Consider the following 19,036-nt stretch of genomic DNA (forward strand, 5'->3'; position numbering starts at 1 on the left):
TTATGAGAAATAATCATACATATTTGTAAAATATCTTCATTGCCGAAAAATGTCACTTTGTTTAGAAATCTTCCTGGCCTTTGATGCAAGATGATCTGTTTTATCTTGGGAAGTGTTATTTTCTCTTGCTTTGAAATATAGCTCTGAACGCTTTGCCAAGACATGGCTGCACTTTCAGTTTTACAACATATTTAAGCAGTGCCAGACCACTGTAAGATAGTTTCATAACTGCTAATGCACACGAAAAAATAAGTAGACACACAGGCACATAACATAGATTTTTCTCCCTGCATACCTATCATCGTTTTCCCATTTAACCCAAATGTGAAGAATGTGCGATGGGAATGTTACACTGGTAAATCTATTGGTCCTGAATATGTTCCACTTCACCCTCTACATGCTTCACTCTTTTCGTAAGCTATATTATGTTCATCCTTCAACAAATCATTCTGTTTCCCTCTTCTACCTTTGTAAATTCAAGACACAGTGTAGCAGCACAGAAGCAGCAAACTCCATATGCAAATTTCACAAACAGGAGCAATCAGAAATGCACGCATCCATTCTCACCTGCTCCCTACTTACTGAATGCAAATGACATTACTTACTATTCTTACTGTTGTGACCAAACACCTGACAAAAGCAACTTGGGATGAGAGGGTTTCTTTCGGTTTGAGGCTATGGTCCATTGTGGAGAGAAAGCCATGACAGCAGGGACAGACCATGGCAGGTCACATTGCATCATTGCTATTGGAATCCTAGTGCAATGAATGCTGGTGCCCAGCTTGCCTTTTCCTTTATATTCAGTTCAGGACCCAGTCCATGGTGGAGTGCCAACTCCATTCAAGCTGAGTCCACCCTCCTCAGTTAAACTTTCGGGAAACACCCTTGGAAAGAAACCTTGGGGTGCACTTATAAGGTAATTATAAACCCACTCATGTTAACAAAGAAGCAATTACTACAGCTGCCAAGACAAAATGATCACTCCATCTACCACTGTTCTTGATCTAGGGTCATAACAGTTACAGGCCATTGTTAAGAAGGTGGTGATGAGGTTGAACAGATGGCTCAGGAGTTAAGAGCACTTGTTCCTGCAAATTGCTCACAGCCTTCTGTAATTCCAGTTCCAGGGCATCTGACACTTTCTTCTGACATCTCAAAGCACCAGGTGTGCACATCTGCACATACAGGTAAAATGCTCATTCATATAGAATATAATAATTAAATCTTTTTTAAAAATTAAAAGGCAGTGATATCTCTGTTGACATTGTACTCAGTCTTTCATATCCAATATACATATGAATACTTCAGTTTTTTCCTCTAGAACAGCTAAAATGCCAATGAATCATTAGCTACCTGGCCAAGTTATAAAGTAGGTCAAATACAACTTTGGGTAATACTCCAAAGCTGTTAGCTACCTACAGGCAAATTTTTCACCCACTGCTTTGGCTATCACGCAGCTGCAAAGTAACATGCCCTGCTGCAAATTAACATGCCCAATAAAAGATCTCAGTCCTGGAATATAAGTATATTTTAAGATTTCTTTTCCTTGGGGGAAATAAGAGAGGAGGGGAGATGGGCAAAGAAAGGAATATGGAGAGAAACAACTAACATTAAAGGCCATTTGAAAAGTCCCTGGAAGCCTACTACTGCAAAAGCTTCCTAAAAGATCTACATATATAAAAGGAATCTAAATTGAGTCACCAAACATTAGTGAAGACAGTGTGCCAACTAGACATGCCACCCAGTAAAACCTTCAGTGCCACTATGCATTGTTTCTTGTTGAGTCATTGGCCAAATGGTTCCCGTGGAAGCCCCCAAATATCACAGGCTATTGTCAAGGCTACTGGTTTCTCTTCACAGTCTGATGGCAAGGCCCTGTTGCTGAAGAGGACACTTACATATGCCACCGAACACAAGTCACTTGGTGCCTAACTAGAACCATCACCGATACAGATTAGTGTTCATGGCACTGGATACTGCAGGAAAGGTAAGTTCCATATAATAATGATTCCCAGCTACAATTCCTGCGACATACAGCAGTGACCTGTCTGCAAGATATACTGGTAATCCAATAGTGGCACAAATGTCCCAGGAGCGAATAAACCAACTATGTTTTTATTGGATTTAAGGCCCACTGGATGAGATGGAAGCTATACCTGAAACTGCTAACATGGCCAAGAATCTGAGGCTAGATAGGTCATGGGCCTAGGGGAAAACTTAATACCACTATTCTGCTAAATAAAAATGACTTATGATGACATTCTGCTACACCCATAGGTCAGTGCCTCACTCAGCCATCACCAAAGAAGCTTCTTCTTGCAGCAGATGGGAACAAACACTAAAACCCACAACTAGACACTTTGCAAAGAGTGAGAGCCTTTAGAGCACTCGGTCCTAAATGGAATATCTTCATCAAAGCCCTCACCCCTAGGCTCAGGGAGATCTGTGGAAGAGGAAGTGGAAAAGTTCTAAGAGCCAGAGGTGATGGATAGACTCTAAGAAAACAGTGTCTTCCAGACATATCAGGACTCAATCATCTATAAACTCAGTGACTATGGCAGCATGCACAGAGCTTTACAGGTTCCAAGCCACATAAAGTTCCAGCACTGACAGAAGGAAATAGATATAGGACTCCCATCTCTGAGTAAGAAGCTATCTCCAATTGATAGTTCACTGGCAAAGGAAAAATCAATTTTCTCCAATGGAGTCTCACTGGGTGTATTAACCTCACTTAAGGGCAGGCCCCAGGCCAACACAAAACAAAACTTGTATTTTTTGTAGACTTTTTGTCTCATTTTGCTTTATTTGAATTGTCTTTTGGTTTTTGGTTTTTGATGTTGTTGTTTTTGCTTGTTCACTGATACTCATTTTTGTTTTTTGTGTGGGTTTTTTGTGCATATGTTTCTTTATTTTTTGTGTGTTTGTTTTTAAAGATAGGAAAAGAGCATGAAGTTGGAGAGGTAGGGAAGTACAGAGAATATGTGAGGAATTGGAGGAGGGAAAATCATGATGAAATATATTGTATGAATTTTTTTTCAATAAAAATTAAAATAATCTTTTTCTTCCATCTTCTTAACACCCTACACCAAGAAGGTAATTTTGTGAAATATTCATTGCTCATCCACTTTGGCTGGTCTGGATTTCTAACCCTTTACTGAGACTCCCATTAGAAAATTTTCAATGAATGTGATTTTAAAAAATGTTTCAGTATTTACAAGATGGACGTATGGCTATGCGCTATATTAAATTTCTTCTGACATCTATTTTTGTTGGTGTCCACTGCTTGTTTCCGAGACAGGGTATCATGTAACTTAGGTTGAACACAGTCACGGTATGTGTAGCCTAGGCTGACCTTGGACTCTTCCTGATCCTGCCTCCAGTGATGGGACTCCAGGCATGTGCCACCAGGACTGTCTGTCATTGACCTTTTGCTATTATTGTGCTGACGCCCAAGCCCAATCTCAGCATCCCTGTCTTCATTTTTCCTTATGCCATTGTTGAGAGGAAAGTTCTAATATTCTCTCAAAAGCCTACTTGTTTTCTTTAGAGTACTGTTTATTTGCAAACGTAGCATGGGTTTAGTTTACATGGGCTTAGTTTAAGATCCAAAATTATCCAAAGCAGCATAGTAAAACATTGCAATAGTAACCCCAAACTCGGTTCCTTACACGTTGGCACATAATCTTTAAAGACCAGTTTCTTGTGCACTGTGACATCAGATTGACTTTTCAAATACAATTCATGCCAATCTACTTTTCATTCCCAGGACAACTAACCCTATCTGAGGTGTTTACTACCAAATGAGTGTTCTACATGATGTATTCGTTTATCCATAATCCATTCTGCTAACTGCCACCAAATCAACCCAAAGAGCACAGCATACCTTTCCGTTCTCCATCTGGAGATGGGTCAGTGGATAAAAAGAACCTGAGTCCAAATCTCTAGTACACATTCCAAAGGACCCTCAAAGCTGCCCAAGTGCCTATAAACCAACCCTGTGGGAGTGGGTGGGGCAGAGACAGGAAGATCAAGGAAACTTGCTGGCTTTCAGCTCTAGGTTCAGTGAGAGGCCCTATCACACAGGAATTAGGTGGAGCATCATAGAACAAGACAGCAGACAGCCTTATCTAACCTCAGTGTATGCACATGTGCATTCATCACACACACACACACACACACACACACACACACACACACACACACTTATTTTCAGTAGCATAAAGTCTAAAGTTCCCAATTTATTTGAATAACTTGTATAATTATTAAAACTTAAAAGAAATATATTAGGTCTAGAAATTAGGAGATTGAGTAACATCCATTACCATGTTTACCTCCAAACGTCCATCTTTATCTGCAGAATGATGCCTCAATCACCTTGGAACTATGACAGCACACAGGTCTTTTTTAAAATCTTCACAACTGCCATCTTAGCATGTACTCTTGGCTTTCTAATCCAAAGCTATCATGTGGTATTCCAAAGAAAAACATTTTGCAAATAACATAATTGCCAAAGCTTTAGCTACTGTCCCTTCTTTCTGCAGTCAATATTTTTGACTCGTGTTCTGTGAGAATATTGGCCACACATCATTTTTACTCCTTTCCCATGACTCTCAACCAGAACAAATAACTGTCTTCTATAAATTTCTCTAACACAAGGCTTTATTTCTCTTGGTTTTCTGAAAAATGTCAGTATCGTGATTCTAAAAATCAAAACATAAAAACAAACAAAAAACTACAGAATCAGAGTAGTCCGAGATTGTGACTGCTGTGTAATGATACATAGCTGCTGTTACAATGAGATACAAAATAGTTTCTGAGGCCTAAAAATTCTTGTGACTTCCTACTCAGGTCTCCTTTTTTAACCTTTCTTCCCAACTGATACTGTTTTTATTTTCTCCACAGAGCTCTTTATATTTGGAAGCATATAGTTTATTGACTTCCCAAACTGGTTTATTTTTTCTTTCATTCATTACGTTCTGACCACACTTTCCCCTCTCTCTGCTCCTCCCAGTCCTCCCACCACTCCCCCCATCACCAGATCTACTCCTGTTTCCCTTAACCAAAAAAAAAAAAAAAAAAAAAAAAAGAAAGAAAGAAAAAGAAAAAAAACAGCAGGCCTCCCGGGGATATCTACAGCACATAGCCTAACACGTTACAACACGAAGAGGCACAAACCCTTATATCAAGGCTGGAAGAAGCAACCCAGTAGGAGGAAAAGGGTCCTAAGCACAGGCACCACTCCCGCTGTTAGGAGTCCCAAAAGAACACCAATTTACAACCATAAGTTACATGCAGTGGATGTAGCTCAGACCCATGCAGGGTTCATGTTTTTCGCTTCAGTCTGTGTGAGCCCAAGTGAGCCCTGCTTAGCTGATTCTGTGAGCTATGCTCTATTGGTGTCTTCAACCCCTCTGACTCCAACAATCATTCCTCTCCTCTTTTGTGTGGTTCCCCTGGCTCCTCCTAGGGTTTGGCTGTGGGTCTCTGCATATGCTCCCACCAGGTGCTGGATGATGCCCCTCTGATGACAATTGGGCTAGGCACCGATCTATGAGTACAGGAGAATATCAGTGGGAATTATTTCACTGACTTTTGCTTTCCAGTCGTGTTTGGTTCTATCCTGGTCTCTGGGCTGTCCTGCCTCCTCTCCATCCAGGTAATGTCATGATCACCTCATTAGATGCTGAAAAAGCCCTTGACAAATTGGTTACTTTTACTTAGCACCATGTGTTTAACATTGCTTATGCTTTTTCATAGTCCATTTCATCTTATTGCTGAAAAATATTTCTTTGAATGTACTAGTTGATTTACCCATTCACCTGCTAAAGGATGCCATGTGCCTTCCAAATTTTGTCTATTTTTTAATAAAGTTGATATAAGGATTCACTCAGATTTTTGTGCAAATTTCAGTTTTAGCACATTCCAGTAGATAATAAGGACTGTGGTATGGTAATATATATTTAGTCTTTTTAGAAGCTAAAGAACTCTCTTGTACAGTGGATGAACTGCGGTGCATTCCCACCACCTTGGATGGGCGTTATTGTTGCTCCACACTCTCCCCATCATTTATAGTGGATGCTTTGGATTTCTGTACATCTAATAAGTAGCATCTCCATTTAATAACGGCATCTCATTGTCATTTTTATTTGTATTTTTAACAGAATATGATGGTGATTACATTAGCTATTTTATTCACAGTGTCTTTCTTTTTTAATTATAGACTTTAAATGATGTTTTGCTCCTAGGTGTATGAGTGTTTAACCTGCATGTACATATGTGCACCACACGCATGTCTGGTGCTCAGGGAAGCCATAAGAAAGTATCAGATTCCCTGAAACTAGAGTTACAGATAGTTGTCAGTCACCAGGTGGGGGCTAGGAACTGAATCTGGCCCATCTAGAAGAGAGTAGCCACAACACTACAAAAGGAATTAAAGAAAGAAAGCTTACCTCATATGATTAGGAGAAAAATTCAACGTTGTAAGGTTTAAGCTATAATGACATAGCTAGCCATTGCTGACTTGTAGTCATTTTATATATTGGAAAAATGTATGACTGCTTAATAGTTCAATGAAAATGAATGTTTCCCCTGTACAGAATTTATGTATGAACTCAATACTCATGATCTTAATGTAATGCGCAGTTTGGTGTTTACATAGACTAATGAATAAAAGCAAATGAGAAAACCATATTTCTTATGCATTAATACAAAGAAAGGATGTACCAAAATCTTGAGCAATGGCATTTGGACTTTAACATGGACTTTTTCAGCAAATAGTAAGCAACTGCTTTATAAAAAGCATGATTTTAGAACCTTGGAGGTATTTCTATATTTCTATTCACAAAAACATTGTTTACCAAACTATACATTGAATTTTCCCTCTTATGTCTGACCTTATACTGGAAAACATATTCTACCTCAGTAAATTGGTGGAGAACATGAATTTCAACATAGCAAAAGCCAGATGAGAAGAACAGCAGGAACACAATGAATGAAGAGAAATGGAAACCTTTTACACTAAAATCTAGGCAAAGAGAAGGATGCCCATCCTCAACATTTTATTAAATATAGTACTGGGAGTTCTGCCAAGAGAGGATCCACAACAGAAAAAAAATTGAGACGAAAGTCAAACTATCTTTGCTGATAATGGCATGACCTTATGTCCTGAGAAAACACTACCAAAATACTGTTGTAACTAATAAACTACTTAGTAACGCTGAATGATACAAAAGAAACACACAAACGGGAACATTTCTAAGGCCTGACAGTGAGCTAACGAGGAAGTCCAGAGAACAAACCTGTTTCCAGTAGCTACAAAAATAACAACAGCAGGAACAAATTTACCCTTCCAGATGAAAGGTGTCCATAATGAAATCTAGTGTTCAATGAAAGCAACTTAAGATGACACAAATAAATTGAAACCTCTCTGTGACCGTGGACTGAAAGAATTAATATTGTTAAAGCTTCCTATAATACCTAAAGTGACCCATATAATCAATGAAATCTTCTTCAAAATGCCAATATCAGCCTTAACAAAGTTAGAAGAAAAAATCAAAAATAAAAATAAAAAAACACTTGAAGATCTGTAAGAAGCCAGACAGTATTTTTTTTTGAGCTGAGGACCGAACCCAGGGCCTTGTGCTTACTAGGCAAGCACTCTACCACTGAGCTAGCTAAATCTTCAACCCCTATCAGCCAGTATTTTTAAATTAATGTATCCTGAGATATAAATATATATGTGTATATGAATATGTGTGTGTGTGTGTTTGTCTGTATGTGTGTAGAGGAAGAAAGAATATATATTCACACACACACAAACACACACACACACATATACACATGCACACAGGGATTTATTTAAGTGGCTTATAGGATGTGGTCTAGCTAGTTCAACAATGGTTGTGTACCAACAGAAGGTCCAAGAATCCAGTAGTTGTTCGGTCCACAAGGCTGAATGTCACAGCTGGCCTTCAGTATATGCTAGAATCCTGAAGAAATAGGCTCTACTGTTGTCAAGAAATGAACTTGCCATCGAGAGCAAGAAAAAGTAAAGAGAGAGCTTCCCTTTGGAATGTCCTTCATCTATGTTGCAAACAGAAGGTGTGGCCTGGATTAAAGGTGGCTCTTCCCACCTCAAATATCTGAGTTAAAAGTGAGTCTTCCTACCTCAAATGATTTAATTAAGAAAAAATACCTCACAGGTGAACCCAGACACTTTTGTTTTAGTTAACTCCAGATGTAGTCAAGTTGACAATCAAGAATCCCCATCACATACCCCAATTTAGAAACAAATCAATATTATAATATTAATAATATTATATAAAAATATATAATATTAAATACTTTAAACTGAGTTCAAAATATTTATTTCTATATGCCACTCAAACTATATTTCTCAAATGTCACCTAGACTATCAATGTAACTGAATGCAGGAGTCACACACTGGACTTAAGGTACATTTCCAGGTATCACCTCCCACTTTCTGTGGCCTCATTGCATTTCTGCCCAAACTTCATACTAGAAGATTCTTGTCTAAGTTACAACTCAAATAGTAGAGGAAGATATATTTATATGTACATTGGATCAATTGTAGATAGATAGCATCCAAATACATTTCAACATCTCGTTTTGGCAGGAACTCAAATTTATTAACGGCAACTTCCATTGGGAATCAGGGACTCTCAAACAGATGGATTGATCCTCACTCACCATAATTACAAGAGCTGAGAATGGTTATCTCTTGAGAAGGATGGCAAAAGGCCATCTGTAAGATATCACATGAAAATACACTCTGGATATAGATTAAAGTAGTTTCTCATAAAGAGACAGTGTAACAGAACAAATGACAATATAGTTTTATGTATCTCTTAAATGCTCTACAAATAATCATCAAATAATGATCCAGAACTACAAATTCCAGAGCACTGGATTAGGTTTATATATCCAAGATTTATGTGAGTGACTGTATGGTGATTATTTACATAAAGATATTAAAGTTGAAAGTGAGTATGACATATAAAAACCTTAAGTCCAACTAAGATTGTGGCAGGTGATCTAACAAATACCAGGTCACAGGTTGAAATTAAAACACAGTAATAGGTGTTAGCATAATAGTCATCACACAGATTAGTCCACTGTTAACTATATCATTATGGATAAAACAGTTACTATACAAACATGAGACATGGTTGTAAACTTGTATGTCACCACTAATATAGTTGGGAACAGACACAAAGTACCTTGTCCTAAGTACTGCCATTTTTGACTTCAGACTCCATATTACCTCTAGGGTGAATCAAAGTTCAGGTTCCCAAGTCCTGGTGGAGCTGGGAACCTCTCAATAGATGATCCACCTCCTTCTTAAGTCATAGAAATAGTTGTTATGCATCTTTAGTTTTCTAGAAACATTATGACTGTTCCTAACAACAGAAAGAACAGATGAATCTGATTGGTTGGACTGAAAAGCTTACATTCTATGTCAGTTGGCAGAGATGGAACACCTAGGGAAAGCCCCTACCCCTTGAATCCTAATTGGTGGAAAAATGTAACTAACTTAGCACAGATGCTTGTGGGTTGGTGCTTAAATACGTGATGAAATGAACATTCGGGGTCTCAGTGCAGCTCCCGAGTCTGTTCTGTCACATTCATCAATCGTGTGTGTGTGTGTGTGTGTGTGTGTGTGTGTGTGTGTGTGTGTACGTGAGCGTGTGTGCGCGTGTGCGTGTGTATTGCTCTGTATTAAATCTTGCTTTATGGGAGCCTCTTGTGTCTGCTTAGGTTGATTCAGAGCCTTGTACCACAACATTATAACTTTTATTATACAAACCAAATCTTCATAGAATCATATCCAATAGTTGACAAATAGTGATAGGAAGTTAACTATGTCTTTGACTTAAGTCTTGCCTAACTTTGCTACCTTTTACTATAGAAATACAACACTTAACCTGACAGTAAACAAGTGACCCATAAGCACATATCTGGCCTCAACCTCACAAGTACAGAATCTCCACAGTTTTGGGGGGCATATGAACTATTTATAAAAACTATGCATATATTATACTGTAAAACAGATTAATGTTGTTAGGAGTTTTTTTGGTCTTTTGAGGGGCCCACCACTCAGTTCCCAAATAAATTCACTTACAGAGGCTTATGACTACCTATGAATGCCCAGGCTTAGCTTGGCTTAATTTCTAGCCAACTTTCCTTGTCTTAACTTATCCTGTCTACCTTTTGCCTCTGGGCTTTTCCCGTTCTCTTCTGCAAATCTCACTCTTACTCCATGGCTTGCTGGTTGTCCTTTGAAATACTTTTTTAATATAATGAAGACTAAAAATCAGTGAGATGTACTACTTCAGAAGCCAAAAACAAAAAATAAAGTGAATAGCTAAAACAAAAAATTAATTAATTAATTAATTAATTAATTAATAGAAGGCTGGTTCTGGTGGTGCACACCTTTAATGCCAGCACTTAAGAGGCAGAATCAAGCAGATCACTGTGAGTTCAAAGCCAGCCTGGTCTACATCATAAGTTCCAGGACAATCAGAGCAATGCAGTGAGACCCTGGAGAGAGGTAGCAGGGGGTGGGGGGGGAAGAGAATATAAAATAACAGAAATTAATAATCATTGCAGGACATTGGAGTATCATGCTTTCTCTCCAACTTCTGGCTCCTATGAGAAGTCCCCAATTACCCCAGTTACCATTCTGTTTGCGCCATGTGGCCTTTCCTTTCATGACTTCAAGATTGCATTTCTGTTGATCAGTGTCTGCGTTCTTTTATTCTTTTCCCATATGTGTGTGGTACCCTGGGCATTGCATCTGTCAACAACATCACCACCCTTTAAATTTTTTAGATAGGGCTTTGCTACATTTTCATTTCTGGCCTTGATCCATCTGTCTCAGCTTCCTGAATCACTAGGATTACAATTTGAACCACCAGGCCTGCCTTACATACTATGTATCCAGTCTAAGATCAACATGCTTAATGAGCCTCAGAGACTGTTCTTTTCTTCTTGTCTCAGTTCATAATGTCTTTGACTTAAGTCTTGTGGCAGCGTAGTTAGCTGGTTATCCCCTGAAATCCTATAAGCAAGCATGAAACAAACATGTGTCATTGCATTTATTTTTAGATATTTTAAATTTTTAAGTGTGTGAGTGTTTTGAGATGTATGTATGTATGTATGTATGTATGTATGTATGTATGTATGTATGTGCACTAAATGTGTGCTGGGTGCCTGAGTAGGCCACAGTGGAGTTTCAGATCCCTTTTACTTGGAGGTAGAGATGGTTGTGAGCTGCCATGTTGGAACTAGGAATTGAAGCCAGGTACTCTCCAAGAGCAGAAAGTGCTCTTAATTTCTGAGCCATTGACCCAGCCTCTATGTTCTTGCTTTTAATTGTGGACTTTGTTTCAATTCCTTGAGTTAGTTTTGTGCAGTTATTTATCCTTTGTATTTATTTATTTTTCTTCCCCAACACACACACACACACACACACACACACACACACACACACACACACACAGGCTCTCTCTCTCACACACACACACAGGCTCTCTCTCTCTCTCTCTCTCTCTCTCTCTCTCTCTCTCTCTCTCTCACACACACACACACACACACAGGCTCTCTCTCTCTCTCACACACACACACACACACACACAGAGGCTCTCTCTCTCTCTCACACACACACACACACACACACACACACAGGCTCTCTCTCTCACACACACACACAGGCTCTCTCTCTCTCTCACACACACACACACACACAGGCTCTCTCTCTCTCTCTCTCTCTCTCACACACACACACACAGAGGCTCTCTCTCTCTCTCTCTCACACACACACAGAGGCGCTCTCTCTCTCTCTCTCTCTCTCTCTCACACACACACACACACACACAGGCTCTCTCTCACACACACACAGGCTCTCTCTCTCTCTCTCTCTCTCTCTCTCTCTCACACACACACACACACACACAGTTGATTTTATATTTTACTTTTTTCTCTAATGAACCAAGATTTCTCTTTGTTTTAGTGTTTAAAATTACTGTCTAATGTTAGCATTTAATAAAGTTAAAATAAATACTATCTCAGCTCTAACTGCCTTAAAGTCATCTTCTACTTAAAAGTTCATTTTTGTTCAAAACATTCCTACCACCTTTTCCTTAGTTCCTAGCTGTCTAATTCCTGTCCTCACCATTTCCTCAGACATCTTCACAGTTCCTTTTGAGGTCTCCCCATTCCTTGTACCTACAATACATCCCTAACAATTTTTTTTTTGGTGACTCTGCATTAATGGCAAATACTTGTCAACTTTCACACAAAATGTCTCACTCTGCCCTCTAATTTCTTTTCAAGCCTTTGATGTTGTGTCCTTTCTGTTACTTCTCTTGAAAAGTAAGTCACCTGTTTACTTAAATGATCTGGAATAGTATGTTTTCTCTTTGAGTACTTTGAACATTATTTTCTTTCTTCAGAGTTCTCTGGTGCTCCACTACCATAGACCTGGCAGAGACATCTTTTTGTATATCTTGTATTTTCCAACTTTGAAGATTCATCTTGCTTAAAGATTATTGGTATTTTGTGAAACTTAAATTTGACACTGCACTTGTCTGATCTATTGAAACGTGTTTTTTATCTCTCTTATTCCCTTGCCCTAACTGCTTTCCTATTTTGAATTGCTTTGTCTATCACTAAATTCAAGACATTTCTCTAGCTCACCATTGACCTCAGAAATTACCAAAATCTGTGAATATGCTGTTTACCATAACTACTGACACTAAGATGAGATCATTAGAATTATGATGTCATGGAGTGGCAATGATTGCCAGGAACCAGGTGAGAGGCTTGGACAGGACTTTTCCCACATAGCTCTCAGAAAAAAGAGTCAATATTGCCAACACCTTGGTTTTAACTCTAAGCCTCCAGAAACATGAGACCATAAATTCCTGCTATTTCCAGTGCATTGACAGAGTGGCTACCTTGGAAGATTACACATTTTGATTATTTTGATGATTTCTTTTTCACTTCTAGGAGTATCTGACTTCAAAAAAAAATCTCTGTGTTTTTTAAATAAACATCTCAGCTTTGATCCCCATGATCCCACTGCTGTTGAACATGGGAATCTGAAGTCATCATACATTGAAGAGGCAAGAATAAATTTGCTGGAAATACCTACTTTGTTGTCAAAGACAAGTAACTCTTGAAAGGATATTCACATATCTGGTTACAAACAAGAGCAGAGTTGTCTTGTTTTCAGCCCTGATACCCTCCCTCTTCAGAGCCTCATCGCAGCAGTCAGCAGAACAAGAGTTAACAAGAACAGATGTGTCACTGTCACCAAGGGGGGCGGGGGGGGGGAAGCAGAGTTGGAATTACAGTGTGAGTCACTCTGTTTACTCATGTGGTCATCAACTGGACCACAAGCCACCCAACTCCCACCGCACTTCATCGGCTTTTCTCCCACAATCAATATGTCCTGAGACACAAACCTAATAGAAGTGTCATACAGAATGTGGACTGTCCCGGTTGTCACTCTCGGAGGAAAGAGAAGTGCGAGCAAGGTGAAGCCTCCATTATGCTGAATTCCCCATCTGAGAAGCTGTTCTTCACACTAGGATCAAGTCCTTCTTGGTTATTGTCTCTGCCCTTATTAGGAAGAATTCTTATTTTACTAGATGTGGATATAAGAGATGACGAAATAGTTGTGGTGTTTTTATTTCCTTACATTGAACATTCAAATATGTTTGGGTCTTGTGTTTAATTCTTCTTTTGTTGTTGCATACCTCTTACCATATGGAATCCTTGAGTTCATTCATACCAGCAATATATCTTTGGATTTTGTCCTGTGAGCACATGTTTTCCTGTTCTGACAGCATATTCTGATCCCTCATGAGCATCCTAAGATCTGTCCATAGTTAGCTGTATACTGAATAAATCCTCACAATTTGATATTCTTCCTCAGCAATATTTCTCAGCAGGTATAAAATGGTATTCCTGTCTCTCACAATTTCTTTCACAGTTTTCTTCTGTTGGCCCAGTCAAATCCACACTGGTCCATAGCCAGTACATTTCAGAGTTCAACCACATTCACATGGCAGTTCTTAGTTATATAAGATGCACTTGATAATTTTCAAACTTCTTTCTAGGCAAGAATTACATTATAAAATATCTGAATTTTTTCACTTCAGTCTATGAATGGATCAATAGTACTATGAAATTATATTAAAGTCCCAAGAAAACTATATTCTATTATTGATGTTTGAATAAATAACTTACCCCTCTTTTCATCTAGATCTAAGTTTGTTCCACATACAAATATATATAATCTATGTTTCTGCAGAAATTTATGAATAAAAGTGTTTCTTTTGCTTTCTGAACATGAAATTATTAGCTAAAACAAACAATTCTACTAAATTGCACATGTTCTAACCTTTGAAAGCAGCTAGAGATTGAAGTTCAACAAAGCTGATTTACACAAATTGATCTAAATAAAATCAGCTGAGGTCTAATCTTACTGAGGTTTTATTAAATATTGTAAGCACTTTTTCTGAGTTAGAAATCATACAGGAAGATGGGGGCTTGTATTGGTTATTTTTCTTCACAAACTTGGTTGAATTTACAATCTCTGAGAAGACACACTCTTTTTCTTAATCTTTTTATTTATTTATTTATTTATTTTTGTGTCTTTCATATCATGCCTCTCCATCCCATTCATTTTCCCATCCCTTTGTATCTGCCCTCTGCCCTGGCAATCTCCCCCACAAAATAAAATAAAATAAAATTTAAGAGGAAAAAAGACAAATCAGTCTCTTCATTGAAGCTGTAGTGCGACAGTGAGTCACCCTGTAAACCCTTGTTTCCGCACATCTTTACTTGCAAGTGTGCATTGCAAAGAGTCATTGGTCTGGTTCAAGGCCTCTGATTTTTGCCACACTATGCATGCTGGACCCTCACTGGGGCTCTTCTTGGTTATCCTGATGTTTCCCTGTGGTTTGGAGTTCCTGCAGCTTTGGGTCTGCAGAACCAGTCCCTTCACACGCTCTAGCACACCACAGGTGGGGTGATATTGGGATGGGCCAACTCATAACCCTGGCTCTAGGCCTAGGTAGTTGCAAGGTTGGTCAGCCTGCCAACCCTTCCTTGTCCTCACCACCAGGGTGAGCTTTTGTGCAGTGCCCTGGTGAGTTCACTTCTTGCATCAGTGAGCAAGGGGCGGGGACAGTTGCCAGTTCTCCTGCTTTTCATGTCCTTGGGTGGGATCTCCTACACATGCACCTTCAGAGCCAGCTCAACTGTATAACCCAGGCATGGTGTCAGGGCCACTCTCCTGAGTGCTGCAGCTGATGAGAGGCAGAGACAGCTCTCTCACCTACCTCAGGGATTGATGGGTAGAGGTGGGCATCTCTTCCCTGCCCATGCATCCCATGACAGAGTAATGAGGAGTAATGAGGACAGCTCTTCTATTCTCATAACTTCAAGGCTAGCTCACCCACACCTCTGCCAACAGGATTGGCTCTATTGTGCTGCCCAGATGAGGTGCAGGGCCTGATCTCCTGAGAGTTGTAGCTGATGGGGAACAGGGGTAGCTCGCCTACTCTTATGACCTCAAGACCAGCTTTCCCACCTGCCTCAGCTGTTGATTGGTGGGGGTAGAGTGGATTAGAGGAGGGCACCTCTCCCCCTCCAATGCCGCCACCTGACAGTTGAGTGAGTAATGGGGACAGCTCTCTCATGCTCAGAACTTCGAAGCTTGTTTACCCACACCTCTGCCATTGGGGTTGGTTCTATTGTGCTGTCCAGATGAAGTAAGAAGACATACTCTTATGAGTACCTGAAAGAATTTCTCCAGGAAGGTTTAAGTGAAGGGGGAAGATGCCCCCTCCCCACTTTGTACATGGATGGGACTGATTCCATGGGCTGGGGAGTCAGACTGAATGAAAAGGGAAGTGGATAGCCTGAAAAGTACTGCATTGCCTTCCTTGTATTCCTGGTCCACCCAAATGTGAAGTCTTCCTCATGTACCAAAGAAGAGATGTGTTCTTGACACCGGGCCTCCCCTGCTGTTACAAACTGTACCCTCAAGCCTAGAACCCATGAACTAAGATGATTAAAGTCAGTTTTGCTATTGAGGGGCCAGTTTTTAGGAAGCAAATTTTAGCCTATACTGTTTACCATCAGAATGATATTATTTCCTAATAAGTTGCATGTCTACAAAACTTACCATAATCTATTGTCACTTCAATATCTTTTTTTACAAATTTAAAAAAACTAATCTGATCTTTTGTTACTCATATATTAACATTGAAAATATTTGCATTTAAAACTTCCATTTAACAAATACACTCATCCTTCTAAATATGTATTCCTATTAAATATTCTAATATTGATTAGAGAAATGGTTGTAATTTGCCACTCTAACAAACATCTGTTATAACCAACTTATAAACTGAAGACATTTATTTTACCTCATGGCTCTGCAGGTTCCGGCCTGTGAATGGTTGGCCTTGATGTTAGAACCTCTGGTGGAATATCACAGCAGAAGCATGGCCCGGAAACAAGAGAAAAAAGGAAAAGACTGGGGTCCCACTGTCTCCTTCAAGGACAAGCTGCAAATGACCCAAGAGTCTCACAGTGGTCCCCATCTCTTAAATTTTCTAGCACATACCTGTTGCTAGAGTTTTTTTTTTTTCCCCCTCCGGGTCCCACCCAGCCCCAGCAGTCCCGTAGCCCACTTATAAAATAAACATACAGACACTTATATTATTTAAGCTGCTCAGCCATGAGCTTAGGCCTACCATTGTCTAGTCTTACTCTTACACTCAGCCCATTTCTGTTAATCTATATGTTGCCATGTGTTCCGTGACTTTACCTGCTACCTTTACATGATTGTCCCTGGAAGGCAGGCTGGTGTCTCCTCCTCTCCGCCTTCCTGTTCTCTCAATTCTCCTCTCTGCTAGTCCTGCCTATACTTCCTGCCTGGCTACTGGCTAATCAGTGTTTTATTTATCAATCAATCATCCACAGCACTTCCCCTTTTTCTTTTCTTTTTTTTTTTTCAAAAAGGAAGGTTTTAACTTTAACATGGTAAAATTACATATAACAAAACAGTTATCAAGCAAGAATTATGTGGAACAAAGCCTTGTTTGGAAAAAGCTACTGATCATGGATGTAATAAATTAGCCATGGATTCTCCAAAATAAAAGTTGATATGATATTAAAATGATTCCTGCAAAAGTATAAGTGTGCAGTGGCAGCTATCCTTAAACACAATGAAATAATGACTCACGAAAAAGAAGTTATGACTTTCATTATGATGTGATTGAAATAAACATTAACATCATATTATAAACTAGCTAGGGCAGGCATATAGGATCATATACAAATTGCTGGTAACAAACTGAAATGGGGCAGACACTGAAAACCATTTGGCAGCTGAGTAAACTAAACTTGCAATCACCTGTAACATAGTGACTGCACTCTTGGGCTTTTGTCCCAGAGATGTGAAAACGTATGTTCACACTAAACCTGAACAAGAATATTTATAGCAGCTTTGCGTGTAGTAGTACAAAATCAAAATAACAACAGATATCCTTCAACCAATGTTAAAAGCAAGTGGTGATCTACCCGTCCATCCATACCCCAGAATTCTACTAGCAACAAAAGGAAACAAGCAACTGATACATAGAACAACTTGAATGAGACTCCAGGGAATAACGCTGGGTGGAAAAAAACAGGTCCAATCCCAAAGGATTATATGATTATGGATGAGGCTATGAGACAATGAAAGGAAATTAGATATGGCCGTAAAAGGTAAACTGAGGAGCCCTTGTGGTATAGGGACTGATTAGTACCTTCAATGTCATGGTAGATATAGGAGCCCACCCATGGAAGGAGATTATATAGGGTTTAACACACACACACACACACACACACACACACACACACACACACACACACACACAGAGTTTTCTATCTAGAAGACAGAATGGGCAATATGTTTACTATACCAAGTGACATTAAGGATAAAAGCTATTTGTTGAAGATAATACACAGAAATAGAGAAGTCTAGGTTCCTTGACAGCCAGGTACCACCATATCAGCCTTACACTACCTAATTTTGAACTAGTATTGAATTAATATTAAGAATGAATTTTGAAATTAATATACTATAAGTATATATAAATTATATAGCACAGGATGTTTACATTTCCCTTAAATACTGTCTATATTATCTGAAGCCACCTTCACCATTTGTCTCCAAAACAATTGTCAACAGATATGAAGCATATGCATATAAACATAGATATATGCTACTTCACCCTTGGTTGCTAAGATGCAAATGTGACAGGGAGCTGTGGATCTTTGGCTGCAGACAGTGTCAGCCCAGCATTGGTCCTTGTGCTCTGTCCAACGGTCCCCAAGATGATCTAACAAAGTCAGGTCCTTACAGTATCTATCATGATCCTCCTGAAGCTCCTAAATCTTTGTACTTTTATCATTTTTAATACATTTTTGTTTCAACAAACACCCCATTGTCATAAAAATGTATTTGAAAATATATTTTGGCTAAAGTCTGTCTTGGATAATAGGTGGGAAAAATGAGTAAATATTCTTTCTAAGCACAGTGGAGCATGCTTAAAATCCTAGTACCGAGAACATAGAGGTGGAAAAAATAGAAGTTCAATTGACATCCTGGGTTACATGAGACCCTGTCTCAAAAAAAGTGAAGGAAGTAATGGATGGCCTTGTAAAGGTTACCATGTTAACAGCACACAAGTACATCCTTGCCCTGCCCCTGGTGGTCTGTGTTCTGATGCCCTAGGCCTAACCATCTCTTCAAGCAAATTGTCTGAAAAGTTTCATAGGTGATTGTATCAATTCTAATTGTATCATTCTATTATCTTTAGGTGGATAAAATGCCATTCATCCAAATAGATGGTACTTTGGAATTTGTTGATATCAATTGTCATAAGACATGAAGGGTAAGAGTGAGTGAAAAATGAAGAAGCCTTGACTGCTTAATGGTTGGGAGCTGGT

At 39.1% G+C, this 19,036-nt stretch overlaps 1 protein-coding gene across 11 annotated transcripts in view; it reads right to left on the reverse strand.

Moving 5' to 3' along the window:
- Nol4 (nucleolar protein 4) overlaps nucleotides 1-19,036 on the reverse strand; it is a 332,403-nt gene that overhangs the window by 286,817 nt on the left and 26,550 nt on the right. For 2 of the 11 annotated variants that reach the window (XM_076554801.1, XM_042263789.2), the window contains exon 1: nucleotides 9,285-9,416. The exons of 7 other annotated variants lie outside the window; for them this stretch is intronic. The gene's annotated coding sequence lies outside the window, so the exon portion shown is untranslated. Of the gene's footprint in view, nucleotides 1-9,240; nucleotides 9,417-19,036 lie in introns of those variants that run through there. 2 more of the 11 variants (XM_076554800.1, XM_042263788.2) reach the window with 1 other exon arrangement.

The sequence above is a fragment of the Peromyscus maniculatus genome, chromosome 19 (genome assembly GCF_049852395.1).
Source record: "Peromyscus maniculatus bairdii isolate BWxNUB_F1_BW_parent chromosome 19, HU_Pman_BW_mat_3.1, whole genome shotgun sequence".
Taxonomy (NCBI): Eukaryota; Metazoa; Chordata; class Mammalia; order Rodentia; family Cricetidae; genus Peromyscus; species Peromyscus maniculatus.